Raw genomic sequence first — 14,345 nt, forward strand, 5'->3', positions numbered from 1 at the left:
CTGGAGATGCATACACAATGTATATCACAATTCGGTCTTTCGTTTGTACGGCACAGCCATCCCCACAGTCGGTGACATTGTCCTGTTGAGAGTCAAGGGTGTACGGCTGTACATACATTTTGTCCTTTGCGTATATGACAATGCTTCCTGCTCGTGAGTCCATGTGCTGCTCAAAAACGATTCCAATATAGGTACCCATCGACTTGAAATAATGCATCCTGATTTATTTATTTCATTTATTATTATTATTATTATTATTATTATTATTATTATTATTATTATTATTATTATTATTATTATTATTATTATTATTATTGGGAGGGAGTGCTTGAAGCCCGCTTCACCTCCACCGCAGGTCGGCCCGGTATTGCACTACCTTTGGGATCGGCCCAAATTTTTGCCCACGGATACGACAAATGCATTGGGGGGTAGGGGTATACAGCTTCACTGTAAAACTTCCGTATCGCTTCTATCCTTCGTCGCCGCATTTCCACCCTCTCCCTCTCCTAAAGGTTCTACTAGTCGACGCTTAATCACCCACTGTACATTGTCCCTCCATCGTGCCGGTCACAACGCATTGGCCCTCCCCTGCAAGTAGCACAACCACATTTACGAACAAATACATTTCCAGCCTCGTTTTCCTACCAAGCACCTAAAAACTGGAATTACCTTCCTCGTCAAGTCGCTGCCGTCACAATTTGTTGCAAGATGCGCCAACTCTTTATGTAACGATTTCTTAGTGTTGCAACACTTGTTTGTATATGTTGTATATGTTGTATATCTACCCCTTATGTAATACCCCTAGCTGGTATTGAAGTAAATGAAATGAAATGGCGCTATTTCGCTTGCGTGACGGCTGCCATCACACAAACTTCAGAGTGACAACTGTGCTGGCGTCGCGGTGGCAGCGCCGCGTGGTGTCACGCCCTGAAGATTCTCGGCTGCGTGGACGTTTAAAATCATATGGAAGACAAGTACAAACTTACGAAGCCTTAATTTTACGCTATCAGTCTCGTGTTCCAGCTGTTATCGCGCAACACTTCACATGTGAACTTGCAACGGCGGCTTTGTGTGGCAGAACCGTGTGTCAAACGGTACGAATCACCGAAAGCCGTATCATCATGGGACGGCGCTCGATGGGCACGGACAGCGGATAAGTTGGACAGCAACGCGCATCAATGTTGTCGGCAGAGAAATGGCGAACAGAGGAGAAAATGCACTCCTATCAAACATATTGATTGGATATCATCGACGCTGCACTGGAGGCCGCCTCCGTCCACAGGACCGAAGTCAGCTGTAGCGCATAAGCGATGAGGTGTAGCCATACCACCGCTACTCTTTCCAAAACTTTTGGAAATAAAAGTACTTTTCTCTCCGTGGGTAGGGAACGATGGTACCGTACCGCCACGCCCTGCCCCTTGTGTGTTTTCGTCGCTGTGACAACATGTCCGACGGCAGCACGTGTGTTCGTTTTGGCGAACGCGAATGAGAGTTCGGATAGTATAGAATTGCTCCGAAGCAGCGTGCTGTGAAGCCTGCGAGATCATTGCACGCTATACAGCCACGTGAAACAATAGTCGAAACTATATATAGCACCGCCGTTGCAAAGGAACGTGACACAGCACGCGGCCAGGACGCTGCTGTGCCAAATGTGTCGCACAGTTCAGCGCGTCTAGTGGGTCATTTTCGAAGCACGCGATTAAAGGAGAGCTGGACACAGGTCGATAGCGGAAAGGGGTCAAGCCGCGAGCGACTCGTTTGCAGATGAAAGGAAAGCGCATGCTCGCTGCCATTACAATCATCGCACGCAGTGAGAAAAACCACCGAAGAACAATTTGTGCGCGAGCGCAAGAAAGAACGAAAGAAAGGGGAACAATCGAAAGCGCAAATCGTAGCGTTTCTGTATAAGAGAACGAATGCCTCTATAGGAGGGAGAAATTCGAGATTTCACGAGCAAAACGACCAAGAGAGAAAGAAAAACGGTTGAGGATCACCAGCGATAACGACCCTTCACACGGTACGTCGTGAAATAGAACCGAATAAAAACGGTAAAAAAAGAAACGAAAAGAAAATGATCAAACAAAACTGAAACGCAAGAAACATCGCAGTCGCAATTCGGAAATGAGCTTTCCATGATACACGCCCCAGACGCCCGAGCCGGAAGTGGGAAAGCGGCAATGAAAGAAGACAGTGCCCCAGTTTCCTGTACGAGAAACTACAAAGAACACGCTTCATATATATAGAATGCAGCAGCGAGAACGTGAGGGCGCGCAAGTGGAGAGGGTAACAATGCAGGCTGCGCGAGGAGGCATCGATCCTCGCAGGCTTTAGAAGTCGGGAGCTTACTCTCGCTCGCTCCCGCCACCGTTCACTGCACTGCTCCCCTTTCTACCGCCGGCGTCCCCGGGAAGTCGGCTCTGCCGCACAGCAGCGCTGCAATGCAGCGATGCAGAGCCGCCCACGCTGTCGACCGGTACCGCGACAGACGGGAGAAAGCAGTCCTGCAGCATTGGCAATGCGCACGGGTCTCGCGTCATTTTTAACGCGATAGCGTTAAGGGCCCCGTGTCGCAGAAAATCCGGCGTCAATTATAGAAAGGCGTTTATTTCTCAAATTTTTCGCATGTCGGCGTCGCCATTTAGCCTTGGCACCCCTTCATCCACGGGCACTGTGCTGCAGCTCATATTGAACGCGACTGTACCACCATGCGACTATATACATTCGCGACGTAGTATACCAGTTATACACGTGCACACTTTCATATTTTTGTGCGCTAACATTTAAATATAAATTGCAGTGCAGTGCATGCCCGCGACGTATTGCCCATTTTCTGTCGAGTCTAAATGATACATCGATCGCAGCGTTGTATGTTTTGTGGGTGCGCATAATGCGAGAACGTGCGCCTTTATAAAGAGGGTCAAGGTGTAATGACATTGCACCCATGCTCTGCACGAAATTAATCGAACGTCACATACGGTAAATTTACATCTGCCAGATTTCAAACGGCTGCGTCGTTAGGAAGGCATACATACTCATCGCAAGAAAGCTTCTTCCCGAAAATCAGCTGTTAAGCAAACCGTAATCCGTGTACCCGAACAATTAAAGACCGCTGACGGATGAGAAATTCCACTTAAGAACAAGTACTCGGAGAAAACCCCTTTGTCGCACAAGTCAACAGTGATGATGTGACGTGACGCTTGTTTTCCGAAGTAATGCAAGCGTGTAGAGCTGAAAAGCAGACTTAAAGGTAGCCGCCATCGACATGGTGCACGTCTATCACCCGAACGGAACCAGCCGACTACGGCAACAGCGTCGCTCAAGTCCAGAATAAAACGGGAACGCGCCGCCGCTACATTAAACGAGTGCGACAAATAGTACTACAAGCACACAAGAGATGCACACTCAGCATCGCGCGACGAGCGAGGAACGAAAGCAAAAAGGCGATGTCAGCATAAGTGTGTTGCGCCTCGAATCTTTTCTAGCACCGCTCGACGCATAAATCAAAATCACCCCGAAGCGAAAACGACACGACGTGCTGTCAAGGGTGCGCGCAGTTATTCTCGCATCGACGACAACGTGCGTTATCACAACGGCGTCTTCTCGATGGCAAGCTATAGACGAAGGACGCACGCGGCACGGCGTCAGCGCCGCGTTCTCGAAATGTTCATCAGACGAGCTACAATCGGGGATGGCGTAAGCGACTGCGCGCAAGGCGGATTGCGGTTACGAAACCAGCGCGCTGTGCATGTACAGGGCGCTGACGTCAAACGTCGTCAACTGCTGCTACAGATTCATTTCTGCCGATGATGCCACCTTTAGCGACGCGAAAGCTGCGGCAGCTGTGCATGATTAGACAAGATTCGAGCGAGCAAACTGTGATGTCATTCAAAACTGTAGCACCGAGTTGTACGAAAGAAACAGCCTTCTCGCAGATAAGGCGCGGCAGAGTAGCAGAAGTCGTTTTTCCATATTTTAAACACGGTGTCCCGAGAGTAATGCCTGAGCGAAGGCCTTGTAACAACTTCCTCAGACCCGAACACAACTGTGGGCCGTAATCGCTCTAAAATGTGGTTTTTATGTCTACTGTTATGAACTTGAAAAACAATTTTAACACTTAAATACCACGGTTGGATGCCAAAAGCTGCATCTCCATCATCTCCTCATGTTTGCTACGATAAAAACTGAATTTCATTGCTTAAACGCGGAGATGAAGATGAAACTACGCAGTACATTGCCATGTTGCTGCAGCGTCCGGTATTTTCACGCAATCTCAGTGATTTCGAAACACCTCAAGGTTGCTTCCTGCCGTCTGGGATGACACAGAGCTCTAGATCAATTGATCGAGTGTCAAATATCTCGAAAGCGGATGACAAGAATATGAGTAAACCACTTCTGTACAGTTACACATGCATCGTACTTCATACCCAGAATGAATATTTTGCGTAATCGCTTGCGAGTGAATTTCGAAAAAAAAAAAAAATGTTGAAGGCAATGTGCACTGTATTGTACAAGGGGTCTTAGGAGGATAAACACGGGCCCACTGTAAGAACGCCCTAAAAGGACGGCTCCCTGTTCACATTTTACATGCGCACAACGCAATCCTTAACTTTTGCGACAAGTTTTAGTCGCTACGGTAGTCTTAAGCGTATGGTATACCATCGTCTCAACAGCGGCTTGCGACACGCGTCAACGAGCACGATTTCGCTCATATACTGGCAAAGGCCACGAAGGAAAATGGGCGCAGCAAGAGCAACAGTCCAACCTGCCTCAAAACGGGAAAAACGCAGAACCGCTGTCGCAAGAGCAGAGGACATTCACCTTTTACGCTTTTACCCGGCTATACCCAGCAGTATAACTCGGGGTTTGAGCCGCCGACCCCCGCAGCGTCCAACCGTTCGGCAGCCACGCTGCTTTCACAGTGAGCTCTTTTGTAATGGGACACGTAGGTCTGTCCCGCTTCTATGTCCCCTCCATTCGCTGAAAATGAGGGGTCCAGAGGGTCGTGGATCACACTTACGGGGGACACTGATGAGGCGCGCAGGAGACGAGTTCTCGGAAAGCTCAGAAAAAATAAACAAAAACTACGCAGTAAGCGAGTGAGGAAAGTTATAATATAAAGACACCGGCCCTCTGATACGAAGGGGAAAGTGAAAACGGAAGCACAAACACACCCGAGACGCACCGCACCCCCCTCGGGCAGTCCGAAGTGGGAAGGAGGGGGTAGACTGACCACGCCACACGGTTCGGCCACAAAAACTACCCCGAAGCAGCAAAGTAAGAGTCATTCCACCCCGTACATATATCGACAGGCAGATACTACTGCAGCTGCAGCCTAAGACAAAAATAGAAATTGAGGGAGACGGGTCGGGCAGCCTTCGGGATCGAGAAGTGGAACGACAAGAGGACAGAGGCCTACACTATGGAGCGTAAAGCAGCGGCGCTTCGACCGCGGACCGCTCTGTCACCCCCCGTCCCTCCTTTGGACTCGCACATCGAGGTCCACAGCGCGAGGCTCCCATCGCAGTAGATGCACGCGCACATCACATCAAATCAGCAAGGCACACACCGCCCACATCTGGTCGCGGGGAGATTACGGAAGAAGCTTTTCGCTGCTCCCCGCGGTTCCGGCAGGAAGCGCGCACACAAAACGACAGAAGCGTGGACGCTAAAACGCACACAAAAATGCAGTATAGAGCGTATACACGGCAAGTAAGAAAAACAAACACGGGAAGAAGGGGTGGTGTAGAGGTGCAAGGCAAGGCGGGAGGCTACAGACGCGTGGCACTACGCCATCCCCTCCTCTTTCTCGCTTCGTGCTGCTGACGCGCTCCGCATTCGTGCGTCGGACGAGCGCGCCACAAACAGGGGACCAGTAGGCACCGCGCCCTCTTCCTGTCCCGAGGGCTCTCACGACGAGGAAACGGCGGCAGGGTGGATGCCTGCTTTACGACGCGCGTGTACGAGGCTGCTCGTGCACGGATGGGCTGTAAAATGCTCCCACGACAAGCCGCGCACGCCGACGGCCCAGCAAAACCGCGACGGAGGCCCATTATCGGCATTTAATCGACTTAGTAAAGGCGAGGAAGAAGCTGGAGAGGCGAGAAAGTATGGTACGTCGCACACGCTTGTCGGTGGACGGCAGGAAGTCGCGGACTTGCATGTTCGAGGAGTGCACTGAATGATAAAGGAGAGAGCGCGAGAGAGAAGCATATATCGGCGCGGTCCACTGTGACGTTGACGGCTGCAATCAATGACTCGGCAACAACTTCTCAGTGGACGACTTCACAGGTAGCAATGGCGAGCACGAAAAGAAAAACACGGGTGGCACTAGGGATCCCTGCCGTTTTGCATGACATTTTATGCAAGTGTTAAGTATCTGTCTTCAAGTCGTGGTGCCCAAAGCGGCCAGAAGAGGAGTCGGAGAACGTCTATGGTTCAGTATGGAAATTACACTTCGGTCAGGAAGGAATTCATTGCGCGCTCAAGTGGTTTAGAGAAAAGGTGGTGGCCCTAGCAAAGTGTAAGCAAAGTGTAGGAGTACACTGAGGACACCTGCTGAGGACAGCTCGGCATAGAATGCGGAGTCCAATCAGCACTCTGCGTTCCTGTCTATCTCTATCAGGTGATCTCTCTCTCTCTCAAACAGTGAGCGAGACTGCTCCTGCTTAGCTTCGGTGGCCTGACCTATACCGGCGTATGCAGTACGACATGGCCAACGGACAAGACGCGAACGCGGCCGTTATGAAATGGTGGAGTAACGAATCTTCTATCCAGTCGCTTACACAAGCACCGTCCGACGTGCGAGAGCCATGGCTTCTCGCAACTAGACGGGAGTGCGGCTATTACAGTTCCACCACTTCCAGCCGTGGGAACGGGACCAAAAGGATGCGCTGGCAGCGCGCACACACGTACGGGCACGTTAACGCACTCGCGCGTGCTCCGGTCTCGACCCACGCGTTTCGACGTCGTTTAACTCAAACGCGGCACTGCGCCCGTGGCCGATCAGAACCAAAGCGGTCGCACCTCACCGCCAGCCGCGGGCGCCTTTGTTTGACTTGGCGGCAGCCGCGCGGCCGCGGCGTCAAACGTTGACGGGGTCGGCCGCCATCGCGGCGTGACGCAGACCTCGGGAATCCTGGTCAAGGACGGCAACGGCGCTCCGCGCAGAGGGACGTCGCTTCGAAGCCCCTCGTATCTCTCTTTTCACGCCGCTTGCTCACCCTTTTGTTGCGAGTATGTATATACTACCGGGACAACGGCAGCTGGGAGTGGGCCCCCCCCCTGCCACGCAACGACTCTACCACGGTCGTCGTCGACGGCGTTGCACTTGACGCGCGCTCTCTGTGGCGACGATTTCCGCTCCTGCCTGGGTGCCGTGCGATACAACACACGCGACGACGCAGAATGGGAACGGGCCATATCGTGCCGTGTTAAAAGAGAGACAGTTGAAAGAATGAAGGAAGGTTAACCAGACCAGTAAGTCAGGTTTGCTACCCTGCACTGGGGTAGCAAACCGATGGGGGAGGAGGCAGTGCAGTCATCGGCGATCCCCGCACACGATCACAACACATCATGGGAATTAGCACGAATTGGTCGGAATTAGCACCAATTCGGGCCTAAAGCCAAGTTTGTGCAGGTTTGCCGCCTTTTAGAACTGAAACAATGTGTTCCGAGAGAATTCGATGCACTCGCTGTGCGTTCGTGCATGCGGGTCCACGATAAGCGGTAACCGCAAGAGACGTACTTGCAACCACAAAAACAACGTAGTCGCCATTGCGGACGTACTCAAATCGGTAACCGGGTGATTGAAAACAGGATTGCAGTGGAGGTATTGTGCATGGAGAAATGAACACGCAGGGATATACGCGCTCCAAATGTACACCAGAGCCATGTGGCTGCTGTTCTAACCTCCATCGTTGTTATATAGCTGCGGCACTCTGCAATCCTTCATTCGATCCCGTCGATATAGAATAAATTCGTCTATAGAGCACCGTATTATACGCTGCGTCATTTTCGTATACTAAAAAAAAAGGGGGGGGTTCGTGTCGTGTATCGTTTTCACGCGAGCGTCCGTGACCTAAATAACGGCGTACAGATCGCGTCACTTGTTTGGACATGTTGCGACTGCATACAGGCGACCCGACCAAGCTAACCGCTGTGGAGGGTTAAGGACGATTAATGGACGCGTCCAAAATAGGCGCGCACTGGCAGGCTGCCAAAATCTGCAAAACAATGACGAGAGTAGTATAGACCCTGCGAACCTCCAACTGTTCGGTCACTTTCCTCGCATCCACGAGCGGACCAACTCCACAGCATCGGCATAAATGCGTGCAGTGCATCGCAAAGCCCGCACGTATACGGTGGCCACTGCAACACTGCGGGTTGACCAATGCCGCCATTTAAAGTCAGAATAATGGAACCGTGACAGGCGAAAGCGGGGCTCTCAACTCTATACAGGGAAGACTTAATTGTTGGGTGTAGAGATGCGGGATGGGAGCGCTGCATTTTAAGGACGTGATTGCGAATAATACGCGTGGAGGACAAGTTGGCCACGCGAAACTTCTTTACAGCGGCGGCAGCGAAGACGTTTAACACCAACAGTAGCGACATATACTAAAGATATATTTGCATACCGGCATACCCTTAGAACTTTCCAAACAATGGCGAAATTCCGATTCAAGCGGCGCTCTCCGCCACGGATACTCTAGGAAACCTTGACGTGCGATAGATAACGTTACGTGCAAATCAAATGATGAGACTATTGCAAGCGAAGTTTTTACGCCGTCTCAACAATGCGACAGTCAACAGAAGCCAACAGCTGCCTGCAGTTTAAACTTCTGCAATCGCAAGGCGTCGAATGAAGCCGTTCCATGCAGTATAGAAGCCAAAGTGTATGCAAACACGCATTGTAACGTTTAGGGCCAATAAATTTACGTATGCTCTATAGTTTCTTTTTCTTATGAGCATGCTATTACGCTTGGCCCATAATTTACACCAGGCGCAGATATTAAAGGGCGGTGTAATGCCCGCAACGCAGCAGCGACCCTATCACAGAATCTACTTTTTAACATTCCAATACAGAATCTCTTATCTCACTCAGCGGAAGGGCGGCGAATAGAGGGCAACAGGAACCGCACAAACGGTGCGCCGCCTCAGCGGCATAAGGTAACGAATGGAGCACCAAATGCGAATGTGGTACTTCTCTTGCGCGCACCTACACCTCACGTACATGGTCGTTGCATATATCGCACCCGTTAATTCTTAGTAGCACGCACATACGAGTATACGCCGCGCGAGCTGCAAGCTGCGCATGTTTCGCAAGCAAGCCCGGGAAGCTCGGCGCACCGGCAATATGCACCGGCAGGTCCCGCGAAACATCACGAACTGAGTAAAGATAGAAAGAAAAAAAAAAAAAAAAAAGAGGGGCGAGACGAACTAGAGACAAACGGGGGTTTTTGCGAAGCGTGGCGCACCTCTTACGTCAACACGCGTGACATACGCGCACGGCTCGAAACGAGTGTCTCGGGGAGTTATACGGGGAAAAAAAAGTAATAGATAAAGGAAGATTCTGGAGGAAGAAGGATGATGTAACGAATGCGGAGGAAGGCGAGGAGGAAGAGCGCCGGAGACGGAGGGAGAAGCTAAGCCGTGAAGCAAGGCGCCCGACGCGCGATACACCAAGAAACAAAAAGGAGAGAGGGAGAGAAAGAAAAACAAGAAACGTGACCGCATGCAGCAAGGCCTGAAGTAGTCGCTACACGCCCGAGACCCCATATGTAGACAGGAGGAGGACGCTAAAGTCAAGGAAAGAAAAACGCCCAGGAGGGAAATAAAAAATTATAAGCCCAAAAGCGGTATCTGTTTCCGTTCCAAAAGAGGGAAGAAACGGCCTCAATCCTGTGACAGCTAATGGAGACCGCGACGGAGAAGGTTGGGGGGGGGGGGAGAGCGCAGATATATAGTGCCGCGGGGCGACACAACCACGCCTCGGTTTCACATATACGTTAGATGCTCCTCCGGCGCACATACGCTATATAAGTCCGTGCTGCGGGCATCGTTTGCACGCCTGCCGCGGCACCCAATCCGCGAATATTCCGTTACTATACATCAGGTGGGGATGCAGAAACAAAGCATGGCGCCACAGGCAGCGTAAGCACGTGACTCGAATGTTTTCAAAATCAAAAAAAAAAAAAAAAATTATGCAGATCCAACCTACATGTTGGAATCGGAGAAGTGAAGCGGTTAAATAAACTCCATGCAACTGATAACGTTCTGCACGGCGTTTTTGCAACGTAGCGATTAATTGCCTGCCAATGAAACGTCAAGACGCGCATAACCCCCACCACGTGACCATCGCGCATTATACTGTTTCCGGGACTGCAGCCCCCTTTGCTTTGGCACTGGATCCAGGGTCGACCCGCCAACTATAGAGCGGGCCGATCATGGAGATAGTGAAACAACAGACTGCACTTTGCTCGGCGAAAGATCGACCAAGCAGATGCACGAAACCCAGATTCCCACAGAAAGTAGGCATAAAAACGCTCGCTTCATCAAGAGAATTGTGCTGTTCATGACGTATATTTGTTGCAATGAGTATATTTAGGTATCATTCGTCTTATCGCCGCGCAATTCCGTAGAAAATAAGGCCAGCAGCCAGGACACCTGTAAGATTAGGTAGTAAAGATGGTGCTGTCGAGCGTGTGAGCTATTCGTGAATATAGAGGAACAACAAGCGCCGACGGTCAGGAAAGTCCGCGAGGGTTCGCGAAGAATGCTTCGCTTTTTAAAAGGCGCGATGTCACAGCACGTGAACCCTTTCTTGCGTACTCACCGTGCGGCTCCACGAGATATGACGCAAGCGGGAACGATGTGGAGCCTTCTAAGTTCGACGCCACTCGATTCTGCGACGCCCTGTCAGTGGCATGCAGTGTGTGGAGTTGGTCATGCCGTGTAAGGCGGTAAACCGCACAGCAAGCGGCTGCGAGTACGGCCAGCGCAAAAAGGGACAGAAACAGACGGCCAGATCGACAGACAGATCGACAGACGGCCACGAGTTCTTCTGTAGTCACGAGAGTTCTAAGCTGGCTATATATAGTTTGTTTACGTTCAACATGGCGCAGACGACTGGGACAAGACGTATAACGAACAGGACACAACGAATCTGTCCTGTTTGTGTATTTCATGTCCCGCCGCGTCTGCGCAGTTCGACACGTTGGAGTATAAGCCGTGGATGCCTACCAACCAGCCCGATTGCGGTTTAGGATAACATTAAACTGGGCAAGTTATTGGCACTGGTTTCGTTATTAACGGCGCGATAAATGGGAACAAAGAAAGAGGCAAGAATGACAGGAACAAGGCGCATTTTCTCCGTCCCTGTTTACCGAATCGGTTATGGCACGGCGCAGACGTGCCTTTTTTTATTCCACGCGAAGTCCAAGTTCCAATGATGGCTGAGTCTGCTCGGCGTCCGGTTCTTTTGAGTTGATCGTTGTGCGCTGAGTCACACGGGAGAGTTCCAACAAGTATTCTAGTCGTGATTGTAGCATTGTGCAGCTATACGGCGTATCTTCAACTTGACCTGCCACGCTTCTGCGTGATCTCGAACTCCGCCTACAGATAACGGCCGCTGCTGGAGAAAACAGATAAGAGCTGTCCTTCAGAACCGGGTCAACGAAAGCAGGGACATTCCAGAGGGGCTGCCAGGTAAGATAAACATAATAGAGGCTAAGATGGGCCGTAGTGAATGACCCGAGATAAACTTATTTCAACAAAAGAACAAGAGCCACACAAAAGTACTAACTGAAAATGTCGCACCATAAAGGAAGCGAGCATGGATCGTGTGCAAGCTCTGCTGCGGCATAAATTCAAGAATTCGCAAAATTCACTTCGTTGATGCTGAAGCGATTCCCTTAAAGGCGAGTCCATAGATGCGCCGTAGATTCATAGGTTTGGAGAGCGGTAGACTGCATGTCGTAGCGTTAAAACGATCCCGGCGAAAGGGCTATATAGGCACGTACGCCAAGAGACGACAGTCTAAAAGCACCTCACGTCATCCGTGTACTGAGAAAAGGAGAAACCACTTGCTCGGTAGGCAAAAACGCTGGCGTATTTTCGATTCACATTCACCTAAGAACAGTGCTCGCCGGGCTACGCCAGGCCCGGCCGGAGCCCGTGCGCACTGTACTGCGTGTATTGTCCGCACGACAGGATACAAAACGCGAAATAAGAGCTCGAACGCGTTCCGCGCAACAGTTCAAGCCCGCAACAATGCGCAAAGTCGGAGGTTGCGCGGACGAAGAAAAAGGATTCCGCAGGTAAGTCGTCGAGGAGGCCGGCCGATAACCTCCAGGAACGAGGCACCGATCCGATGATGAGCCGAAGCGGAGGCCACCCAAACACGCTGACCGCGATCGATTCTGCGGCTTCTGCACAGAACGCGCACCGACCGCCTGCGGCATGCGCGTTTTGTAATCTAACTACACAGCGCAACACAAAAGATGCGCACTGCAGGGTGGCACGAACGTGAAAGAGGGGCCCCCCGATCTGCGCACACAACGGACAACAGAATAAGGAACGCGGCCACTGGGATGCGCCTGCTTTGTTCCTGCAGCAGTGCGTGTACACACCGCGTACACAAACCGAAGGAGGAGGGTGGGGTGCATGCAAGGAGTCCGTTACGGTGCTGCGCTATGCACGAAGAAGGCCCGCCATGGAGAAGCCTCCCGCGTGGTCCAGAGGCCGCCGCATTGTCCGGCGAACTAGCGAGGAGGAGGCGACCCGGACACGCGAGTAGGAGCACACGCGAGTGGCTTATTTACCGCAGCAGATCTCGCCGGCGTATTCCACGCCAACGCGAGCGCGCGTGCAACAGTGCGCCGGCGATGCACAAAGCCAGCGCAAAGATGTACACTGCGTCCGACCGAGCGGCATACGAACCGTGCTCAAGGAGCGCGAAGAGAGAGGCGAGGGTCGAGGAACCTCAGCGATGAGAAGCTGCTCGCAGTGGAATAGAAGGCACCCTGCCATGACAACGGGTGCGGAAAACTGCGGAGGAACGGACAGTGCATGAGCCACGTCTAGGGCGCTCCGTGCGGACAATGGGCTGCAAGAGACCGCCACCGTACTGGGTTATGAAAAACGACAGGGTATCACTCGGTGGCCCGGGTAAGGACAGGCTCCAGAGACGACGTTTCTCGGTTCGGAATGCTGTCCTCCGGCAAAGAAAAAAAAAAAATGGTATTCGTACCAGTAAGCACACATGAACACTAAAGTAAAGCCTCTTCGTAAGGCGCCAGCAGGTTGACGAGAAGAAAGAAGATCAGCGATAAAAAGCGACTGTGGATGTTGCACCGCTCGCGGAGCGCGCACAAAGGCACAGATCGTGTAAAATGTCCTCGTTCAGTTTTGCATACATACGTACAACGTACGGCATTCTACGGTTCTATACTACTTCGAGACAGGTCGCGGTCGCCACTTCCGGCACCGAAGAAACAATATCCAGCCACGCTCGATTTACCGAAAGGAAGGACAGATGAATACACGGGTCCAGCTTCGCTTCCGGCACCTCTAACCGCTTTTCCCACGACCCTGAACGAACCCAATTCTCCGCGAAACCATCAACGCAGTGACTCGCAAGATAGGCTTCCGCAACAAAGTGATGCGCCGATGACGAGACCGACAGCCGAGCAACGGCCGGCTCTCAGCCACGCAAACCAGTCATCGGATACCTCGCCAAGAATTGCGGCGAAACTCCACGTGCCTCCACTACACGCTAAAGACAAAAGCAGGCGGCGCGCCCACGCGCGGCAGACCGCAGATAGACCCGCAGCGTCTTTCTTACGCACGCCCGTCGCGTTGCCAGTCACGGTCGGCCGGTCGGTCCATCACGTCAGGCACGCTGGCCATTCTGGCGCCGGTGGTGGACATGACGCCACAGCCATGAGGAAAAGGGAGGCCAGTTCTTCCGCGTCTGCTCAACCACGGAGTGTGTGTGCGTGTGTATGCGCGCGCGCGCGGTAATAAGCGAGAGCCGAACCTATATGCAACAACCCTCGGCCTTGACCGCGCCGCGTGCCTCCTCACGCTACATGCAGCCCGCCGCCGTCACTATAGTGACTTCGCCTTCGGAACCGAGCGGCAGATGGTCCGAGCAGCCACGAACGAAGCACATACATACATAACAGGCATACATAACTACATACATAACATACAAACGCGTGTGCCTGGCTAGCGTAGAGGCCGCCGCCAGCAGAGGACCATACGATGCGACGCCCACGCGATGGCCGGAGAGGTCTTGTTCGACGAGCGTACGAGTATGCGGGGTGGAATTTCCCGCGCGCTCGCGG

At 52.1% G+C, this 14,345-nt stretch overlaps 1 protein-coding gene and 1 pseudogene across 9 annotated transcripts in view; one reads left to right on the forward strand and one right to left on the reverse strand.

Moving 5' to 3' along the window:
- The window catches only part of LOC119456263 (CLIP-associating protein 1), a 215,005-nt gene that overhangs the window by 100,294 nt on the left and 100,366 nt on the right, over positions 1–14,345 (reverse strand). The gene's annotated exons all lie outside the window — the stretch shown is intronic.
- Positions 260–398, forward strand: LOC119457144 (U2 spliceosomal RNA; annotated as a pseudogene).

This window comes from Dermacentor silvarum, chromosome 6 (assembly GCF_013339745.2).
Source record: "Dermacentor silvarum isolate Dsil-2018 chromosome 6, BIME_Dsil_1.4, whole genome shotgun sequence".
Lineage (NCBI taxonomy): Eukaryota > Metazoa > Arthropoda > Arachnida > Ixodida > Ixodidae > Dermacentor > Dermacentor silvarum.